Source organism: Gekko japonicus, unplaced genomic scaffold, assembly GCF_001447785.1.
Source record: "Gekko japonicus isolate JY-2015 unplaced genomic scaffold, Gekko_japonicus_V1.1 scaffold350, whole genome shotgun sequence".
In the NCBI taxonomy this organism is placed as follows: domain Eukaryota; kingdom Metazoa; phylum Chordata; class Lepidosauria; order Squamata; family Gekkonidae; genus Gekko; species Gekko japonicus.
This window is the reverse complement of record NW_015160845.1, coordinates 508,640-517,569: the sequence shown is the minus strand read 5'-3', so window position 1 is coordinate 517,569 and position 8,930 is coordinate 508,640. Positions and strand designations below refer to the sequence as shown.

Below are 8,930 nucleotides of genomic sequence, written 5' to 3'. Positions count from 1 at the left end.
GCAAAAGTCACTTTCTCCAGTTAACAATGGTGAGAAAGCCGCTTTGAAGTGTTGCTGTGCAAATACACCTTTTGTTCCTGGATGTTTCATGACCGGCCTCAAGGGCAAGCACCTACGGGCAGTTGCCGAGCCGACAACCGAAAATCCGGCGGCACCGTTTAGACAGAGTGATACAGAGTGTTGGACTGGATGGGCCTTTGGCCTGATCCAACATTGGCATCTCTTATGTTCTTATGACAAACTGCAATTTCTTTATGTAGAGAATACAAGTGTTCGTAGGTGATTCAATAGATGGTGGGGAAATGAGAGCTGCAAGCTAGGGCAATGGATTGGTGGCTTGTAGGCAAGAATGCTTAATGCTGGCAGAACAGGACCATGCCCAGCAGTTTGACTGTACCAGTCTAAGCCTCAATAGAAACATAGAGCTGGAAAGGACCTCAAAGGTCATCTAGTCCAGCCCCCTGAGCAATGCAGGACATTCACAACTACCTCCTCCCCCAAAGACTTAATGTCAGTCAGTAAACAATAGTCATCTTAGATCAAGATGGGTAGCTGTATTAGTCTGTCTGTAGAAGGAGAAAAAAGCAAAAGTCCAGTAGCACCTTAAGAACTTAACTTTTGTTAGTCTTTAAGGGGCTACTGGACTCTTGCTCTTTTCTAATATTCATCTTAATCAGTAGTCTGATTTGGTATAAGGCAGCTACATGACTCTCTCATTCGATAAAATAAGTAACTATCTATGAAACTCTGCTTTCTAAATAGAAGAACTGCAGTTGGTCTAAAATATGGAACTGAATTCTCGAAGAAGAGGAGGAGGAAGAGGTTGGATTTATACCCGGCCTTTCACTCAGAGTCTCAGAGCAGCTTACAATCTCCTTTCCCTTCTCCTCCCCACAACAGACACCCTGTGAGGTAGGTGGGGCTGAGAGAGCTCTTTCGAGGACTGCTCTTGAGAGAACAGCTCTGAGAGAACTTGGGACTGACCCAAGGTCACGCCAGCAGCTGCATGTGGAGGAGTGGGGAAATCAAACCCGGTTCTCCCAGATTAGAGTCTGCGCTCCTAACCACTACACCAAACTGGCATTACTTAGCACTACTGTAGATTGCAGTCTTTTAACATGAATCTTTTAGCATGATTCTTTCTGCCCTGGTGCTATGAACAAATTTAATTGAACTCACTGCCAGTTTGCCGGGTGCCTAGAGGGGGAAATTGTGCTGTCCCTTTAAGGAAGTTGTAATGAGCTGTTATTTACTAGGTGAAATTGTTTACCTCCATGCCCTGGAAAACTTCAGCCGCCCATTTCTATAAGTTAAGCTTCTCTTAAAGGGACAGGACCTTTTATCCCCCACTGTGACCTTGTTCACACTGAAAGCACAGTACGTGTTGAAATCCACACGTATTTGTCTCACTGCCAGCGCCTCACATAAGAAGTTTAACTTTTCAGTCATTAAAATGTGTGGATTAGAAAGGACGGTTTGGGTGGGAAAGGGCAAAAAGTCAAGCCTCAGTTCTGGGTAATCTCTCTAACTTTTTCAAGGTAGCAGAGTCAGGAGCACTTTCCCAGCATTGCGAACTGGCCGCGATCCAGCATCACATTAAATTCCCAGAAAGAGAGTGGAACCAGTGGCTTGAAGAGTGCCAAAGTTGGTGCCACATGGCAGACTTGGCCTTTAATGTTAATCGTCAACAATTGTAATTAAGCTACTGTGAAGCATAAATATGTTGCCAGCACCCTTTTGGGTTTCTGAGGATGTTTGAAAACTCTGGGTTTTACCAAAGTTTGGAAATCTGAGCTTAGGTCGTTGTCAGTTTGGTGTCGTGGTTAAGTGCGTGGACTCTAATCTGGGAGAACCGGGTTTGATTCCCCACTCCTCCACTTGTACCTGCTGATGTGACCTTGGGTCAGTCACAAGCTCTGGCACAGCTGTTCCTGAAAAAAAAGAGCAGTTTCTGCCCTCTCAGCCCCACCCACCTCACAGGGTGTCTGTTGTGGGGAGGGAAAGGGAAAGGAGTTTGTAAGCTGCTCTGAGACTCCAAGTGAAGGGTGGGGTATAAATCCAATCTCTTCTCTTCTCTTCTTCTAAAGAGGGGTTGGTAACACTAAGGTCACGTATAAGTTATTAATGGCCCCGTTCACATGGAGCATTTGCTGCGCTGAAGGCACGATAGTCCCGCGGATTTTCCGGGCACGATCACACCGGAACATCTGGGAGGCGTAGTGCACCCGTGGCTAGCCCATGGCTTCTCGCGGAAGATGTGGAGTTAAAAACTACCACAGAGAGTGTAGTAGTTTCCGGAAAACGTGGGGCAGGGGCGGGCATCTGATTGCGTTTCCACTGGAATCCCATGGCATCTGGCGCCAGTCCATGTCCCGTCGCAAACTGGATGTTGGGGGTTTTTTTAAGTCTCCACAGGATGCACAGAAACTATCATGCACATGCGCAAACTTCAGTGAGGAAAAAAATCCAGTTTGCCACAGAAGCGGTGCCTAGCGATTGCCGGTGTGATCACACCGTGCCACTTCTTTGCCACGCTTCAAGATAGCCGTGTGATCAGCACCTAACAGCATAACCACGGGAACTCCACGGGACGTTTGATCGGGCTGCCGCGCTTTACTTTGCTCTGGGGCAAGCAGCCACGCCTCCCCCCCCCCCCCGCGTTTTCCGGCACGTATGGCCGGGGCCAATATTAAGCTACCACAAAACACTTTTGAAAGTGTTTGTATATATAATATCTTGGCTTTCTTTGCATAAGAATTATATAATTTTATTTTATAATATTATAGTATTTCCCCCCCCTCCATAGTCTACTAAGCAGAGCCACTATTTTTATAGTTTAAATTTCTTTTAATAACAAAAGGGGGGGGATGTAATTAAGGATTTGGGGCACAGGATCGCCATTGGGTTGCCATTTCCTCCAGGTGAAATGGTCTATGTCGCCTGGAGATCAGTTGTCATCCTAGGAAATCTCCAGCCACCACCTGGAGGCTGTGGAAACTCGAGCTGCAGTGTTAGACGAGTCAAACAGCAAATATATACACTGCAAAAACCTTATTTATAAGTTAAAGCGTTCTATACATTTCATCTTATAAAGTGTATTGTGTGTTATTCATAATATTCTAAAACAGGTATATTCATTACATGCAATGTCAACAATAATAATCAGTTTGTACAATCTAATAGCTACCAGTCTTTACATCCTTTTTACACAATCAAGCCTTGAGAAAGACAGGAACGCTCCGTCTATGATTGTGTTATAGTACATTCAAACCACTGAGGCCCAATTGCGGGAGTTCCCGCGCGCGCCATCGGGCCTGGGAGCAAATGCTTCTAGGCAGCATACATTATCTCCTTCCCACGGTTTTCCGTGAGATCACCCCAGCAACTATCCAGCAGCAGCAACCACCTGTGGCCTTGAGAGATATAGACATTTCGGCAGCTAAGCAATTAAGCGCATCAACAGGTCTACATATGAAAGTGAAAGCAATCAAGCTCACAGGAAAAAAAAAAAAAGAACACATTGGCAGCTTGCTGACAGATTGTCAACTGCTTCTTGGGCCTTTTTGTAGGACCAGCAAGAAACATCAATTTAAACTTCAATGTAACCACAAAAGGAAACTTCCCCCTTTAGAAGACTTTCAAGCAAGGAGAAGCGGGTGTACATTTCTAGAAACTCCCGTTGGGCTCTACAGACTCACATTCTAGCTGTATCTGAAGAAGTGAGCAGTGACTTCAGGAAGTCCATCCCCTGCCACATATTTTGTTAGTCTTTAAGGCGCTACTAGAGTCTCACTCTTTTTTACTAATTGGCATGTTGTTCAGCATACAATAGTACCCATCATAAAGACTGCAATTTTATTTTTTATTTGATTGATTGAGGAAGGGCAGCAAAACTAGATGGGCTAGTCTTTTTTCCCAGGGTCAGTTCCAGGTTTCAGGGGGTCCACAACAAAACACTGTCTGGGAATTGTGCTAGTATGGCATTAAACCATGGCATGAATCTGTCAGCTAATGTTACCATGTGTGCTTTTCTGTGTATTGTCTGAGCTGTGCTGATGCTATGGGTCTGTAAATGTCTTTCCATCTGTGTGTATGGGATAAGGGGATTGCTGTGTTTGAAATGGCTTGCTTTGCATCTCATGCTTCTGGATGAGCAAGGCTTGAGCTGCCTGCGCTACAGAACACGTGCACACCCACACCTTCCCAGGACAAAGAAGACCTTCGCCATTATGCTCAGCTTGGAAACCTGAAAGAACAACAGGTTTCCCATCATTATGAACCTTCAGGACAACATGTAACCCCACTATCTGGTTTGTGCATCACAAAGAAAACATCCTTTATTGCCTTCATGGACCAGGGACATCTCTGCAAGTCAAAGGTTGCCATGGAGATACTATTTTGACACCTGGCCACATAGCTCCTCTTTGAAGTTAGGCTAGAATTTGAATATTGCCTCCCTGCCCTTTAGGTAGAACGTCATAGCCATCAAACCTATAGGCGTAGAGAAGGGGACGGATTCCAGGTATAGATTGGCCTTAGGCCAACCCCTAAAACTAGGTTTTAAAAAGAGAAACACAGCCTTTGTTTCTCTGGAAGAGCAGCTTGACCCATCCCCTCTTGATACCTTTCACCTTTGTAACGTAAGCCTATTGCAGGTGATTCTTAGTGTACTCTCTGGAGTCGCGACCAGAGAGTCCACACGTGTCTGGCTGGACTAGTCCGTGTGTTTAGGAGTCACTAAAATAGTACTTGCACCCCCATTCCTTCTACTGAGGAGATTTCTTCTCAAACAGGAATTCAGATAAGTATAAGCGATATCCTTCTGTGTTATCCCCTTGTCTGTTGAAGTTTATTATTTTTCATGCTGATTGCTTTCTATTTACTACTGTAACTAAAGGAAACTTGAGCGAATCTGCGTATGTATCTGTTTTTCGTGTGCTTGAAAAATACTTAGTAAAGACAACATTTATTCATTAAGCCTAGCGTGTTGTCTCAATTCCTGGGAAATAGGAGCATTCGTTGCCCAATCTGCCCTCTGTATACACGGGTAAATTACTCACGCACGCCCACTGCCATACATAAGACAGAGTTGGGCTCTTGGAACCATCCTTAGAGGAGTTCTGGTATCACTACCCTTAGAATCATAGAATCATAGCATTGGAAGGGACCTCCAGGGTCCGCTATCCCAACGCCCTGCACAAAATTTGATCTCAACTTCCAGCGATCATCCCTATTTTCATCTGGGAAACATGGGCGGATACCCAGCAAGAAAGGAATGTGGAGCACAAAAACACCGATGGTTACCATTTCAGAGGGTGGTCGTGTTGGTTTGCAGTAGAACAACAAGATCTGAGTCCCGTAGCATCTTAAGAGACCAACAAGATTTTCAGGGTAGAAGCTTTCGAGAGAGAATCAAAGTTCCCTTTGTCAGTTGGAATGCTTAGATTTGAGAACTATAAGATTTCAGGGGTAAAGGCCTTTTATAGTCAAAGCTCCCTTCATCAGATATGAGTAGGAATAGAGATCTGAGTCTTTATATCCCATTCAGAAGGTGGGCTGTTGTAAAGAATGCTTGTAAAGGATGCAAAGGAACCATGTCTATTGTAATCAGCTTGGTGAGAGCAGGGGGGAAATTCTTGGAGGCAGAACATTAGCATCTATAGTGGGATAAGAAGCCTGTGTCTCTATTCAGACCTGGGGGTCCATTGTTCTGAATTTGTGAATTATCTCAGATTCATCAATCTCTGGTTGTAATCTTCCTTTGAAACTTCTTTGTTTAAGGACAGGTGTCCCATGAACCCATCCACCCATTTTCCCCCACCCCGGAAGAAAAAAGTCTTCTCATTTGTGGTCTACAGATCTACTCTTTGGTGTCAGAGGCAGGAGGGGGAGACAGAAGGACTATTCCTGTTGACTGCAAAGAAGATACCCAAGGGTTGGTTGTTGTTGTTTTTTGCTACCAGTAGCAATGTTTTGCTACTGCTGCAGAAACTCAGAGTATATCCAACCTAGTGAAAACCTTGAGGCTTTGAGCAAGTTCCAAACGGCAGATTTCGCCTGGCAGATTAAGCTGGAGGGGATCAGATAAATGTCAGCCCTTAAAGAAAACAAACAAAGAAATTGTGGTCAGCCAAGGGGGAACAATCTGGGGGGGGGTGGTTAAAAACCAGAGCACTGGATGCCCTTATTAAGTAGAAAGGCCTTCAGAGTTCATAGTGCGGTACACACTGTTCAGAAGCTTATATAAAACGACATCTCGTAATTCTGAGCTCTTAGATTTGCAATGAAGCATGGAAAATGGCTCTTTTCAGGTGGGGGGATGGGGTAAAATTTGGACACGGATCCCTAAATGTCAGATGCCTCCATACATCGGCTTAGATGCCTTGGAGAAATTCCGCGGGAGGAAGAATACAGGCTCACAGAGCCCAACTTTCTCTTCTCCCCATCCCACAGCATTCCCAAAATGCCCCTTGAAACCTCTGGGAAGAAGACTGAAGGGGGAACTTCAGGTAGGGTTGCCAAGTCCTTCCTGGTTGCTAGCGGGGGACAGAAGGGTAGGGTTGCCAGATCCAGGTTGGGAAACTCCTGGAGCTTTGGGGATGGAGCCTGGGGAGGACAGGGACCTCAGTGGGGCACAATGCCCTTCAGTCTGTCCTCCAAAGCAAACGTTTTCTCCAGAGGAACTGATCACCATAGTCTGGAGATGAGCTGTAATTCTGGGGGATCCCCAGGTTCCCACCTGGAGGCTGGCATCCCTAGGCCACCGCCACAGGAAGGGGGAAGTGAGAAACCTTCACTCCATAACTGCATATCCTTCCACCAGTGGAAACTCTGGGGGATCTAAGTCATTGTGTTTTCCATGTGATAACTGCTGGAAGTAATTACCAGCTACGGGTAAAGAAATCGATCAACCTGATAGGGCCAGACTAGACATCAAAGGAGAACTTACATGCATTTACACTAGGGTTGCCAAGACCGACTCAGGAAATAGCTGGGGACTTTGGGGGTGGAGCCAGGAGGACTTTAGGGGTGGAGCCAGGAGCAATGTGATATCCCATCCTGTGATTTTACTCCCAAGTCCACCCTCCACATCGAGCAGGTTCCTGTGTGGTAGGCGCTTGTGCTTCTAACCCAGCAGTTGCTCTCAACTCATTCTCCACCCAAGCCACACACACTGGGACCATATAGGGTTGCCAGGTGAGGCTGACAAGCTGGCGGGGGACTTTCCAGGAGTCTCTGGGAGAGGGGAGGGAAGAAGCAGGATTTGAACTCCTAAGGGAGTTCTGGCCATCACATTTAAAGGGACTGCGTTAATTTTTGTTGCCTTTCCTCCATTGGAAATAATGGAGGATGGGTGTACCTTCTTTGGGGGCTCATAGGATTAGACCCCTGGTCCAATCTTTTTGAAACTTGGGGGGGTTCTTTGAGGAGAGGCACCAGATGCAATACTGAAAATTTGGTGCTTCCTACCTCCTTTCGAGCAAGGGAACCTTTACCTTTACCTCAAAAAACAGCCCCCCCAGAGCCCCAGATACCCATGGATCAATTCTCCACTATACCCTATGGGGACCAGTCTCCATAGGGAATAATGGAGCACCCAATGGACATTCCCCACCCCCGTTTTCTGATAACCCTGAAGTGGTGGGAGGTCCTCCAAACCAGGGAATCCCTTGACCCGAACTGGGGACTGGCAACCCTAATTGACACCCATATCCAAACTTAATATTTCATGCTAAAAACTCACATGCTTTTACACACATATCCAGGGCTATTTTTGGGCAGGAACGCACAGGAACGGAGTTCCGGCTGGCTCCCGAGTTGGCCACGCCCAGCAGGAACTCATTAGCATAACAGGCCACACCCAACAGCAGAAACTCATTAGGATTGGCTACATTAGGGGTGTGTGGCCTAACATGCAAAGGAGTTCCTGCTACAAAAAAAGGCCCTGGGTTTTGACAACAAACAGGGTAAGCAGAATAAGAAGAAAAAGTGGGTGTGGCAGGATGACCACACTTTTGGTAACATGGGGGTGTGGCCTAATGGGCTCGTGAGCTGTGCTGTCAGGGGTGTGGCCTAATATGCTAATGAGTTTCTGATGTTGGGTGTGGCCTATTATGCTAATGAGTTCCTGCAGGACTTTTTCTACAAAAAGAGCCCTGCGATATCCACCCATTTGTAACTACAGCTGGGGCCGAGGATACATTTTTTAAAAAATGAGCATGCAAATGAGAAGAGCCAAACCCCGCCTTCCTGCCTGGCATTCTGTCAGGGTTAGGGTTTTTCTCCCAGCCTGGAGTCAATACCAGAAGTGATCCAACTGGAAGAAAAATGCTGAATGCTAGTACAGTGTAGTGGTCAAGCTAGGATCTGGGGAATGCAGGGTGAAATCCCTGCTCTGCCTCATATATCCGCTCAAGCGTTTGAGAGCTTATAGTATCCAGGAGGGAGAGATTTGGGTCAGGGGGTTACCAATAATTTCTCCTTCTTCTCCCACTCTCGCCTCATGGGTCTCCAGGTGATGGTGGTGGATAGTGCTATCAAGTCACATCCAGGGTATCAGGCAGAGAGGCCTCTCGCATCACCTGCTACCTGGGTCCTTTTAACTGGCGATGCCAGGGATTGAACCTGGGACCTTCTGCATGCCAAGCAGATGCTCTACCACTGAGCCACAGCCCCAGCTTAAAGGATCTTAAGGGAGCAACTGTGGGGAGGCCCTCTGCTTGAGTTCACAAACACATTGAGATGGAATAAAGGCAGTCACCTTGCTAGTCATATTGGTTAACCCAGAGGTCGATTCGTGGGGGATCGTGGGGGATCGCTGTTCCCCCAAGTGAGGTGCAGGGGGTGGGGCACACGACGAAGCCCCGCCCCCTGCTTCCGGCCACCCCACTTCCGGCCCTCATTCAGCCAGGAGGAGGCAGAAGAGGGAG

The 8,930-nt window shown here is 46.7% G+C and overlaps 1 non-coding gene across 1 annotated transcript; it reads right to left on the bottom strand.

The window, feature by feature from the left end:
* Positions 1–8,604: 8,604 nt before the first annotated feature.
* Positions 8,605–8,676, bottom strand: TRNAA-GGC. The gene has a single exon. It is a non-coding gene; the product is annotated as a tRNA-Ala (tRNA).
* Positions 8,677–8,930: the final 254 nt, after the last annotated feature.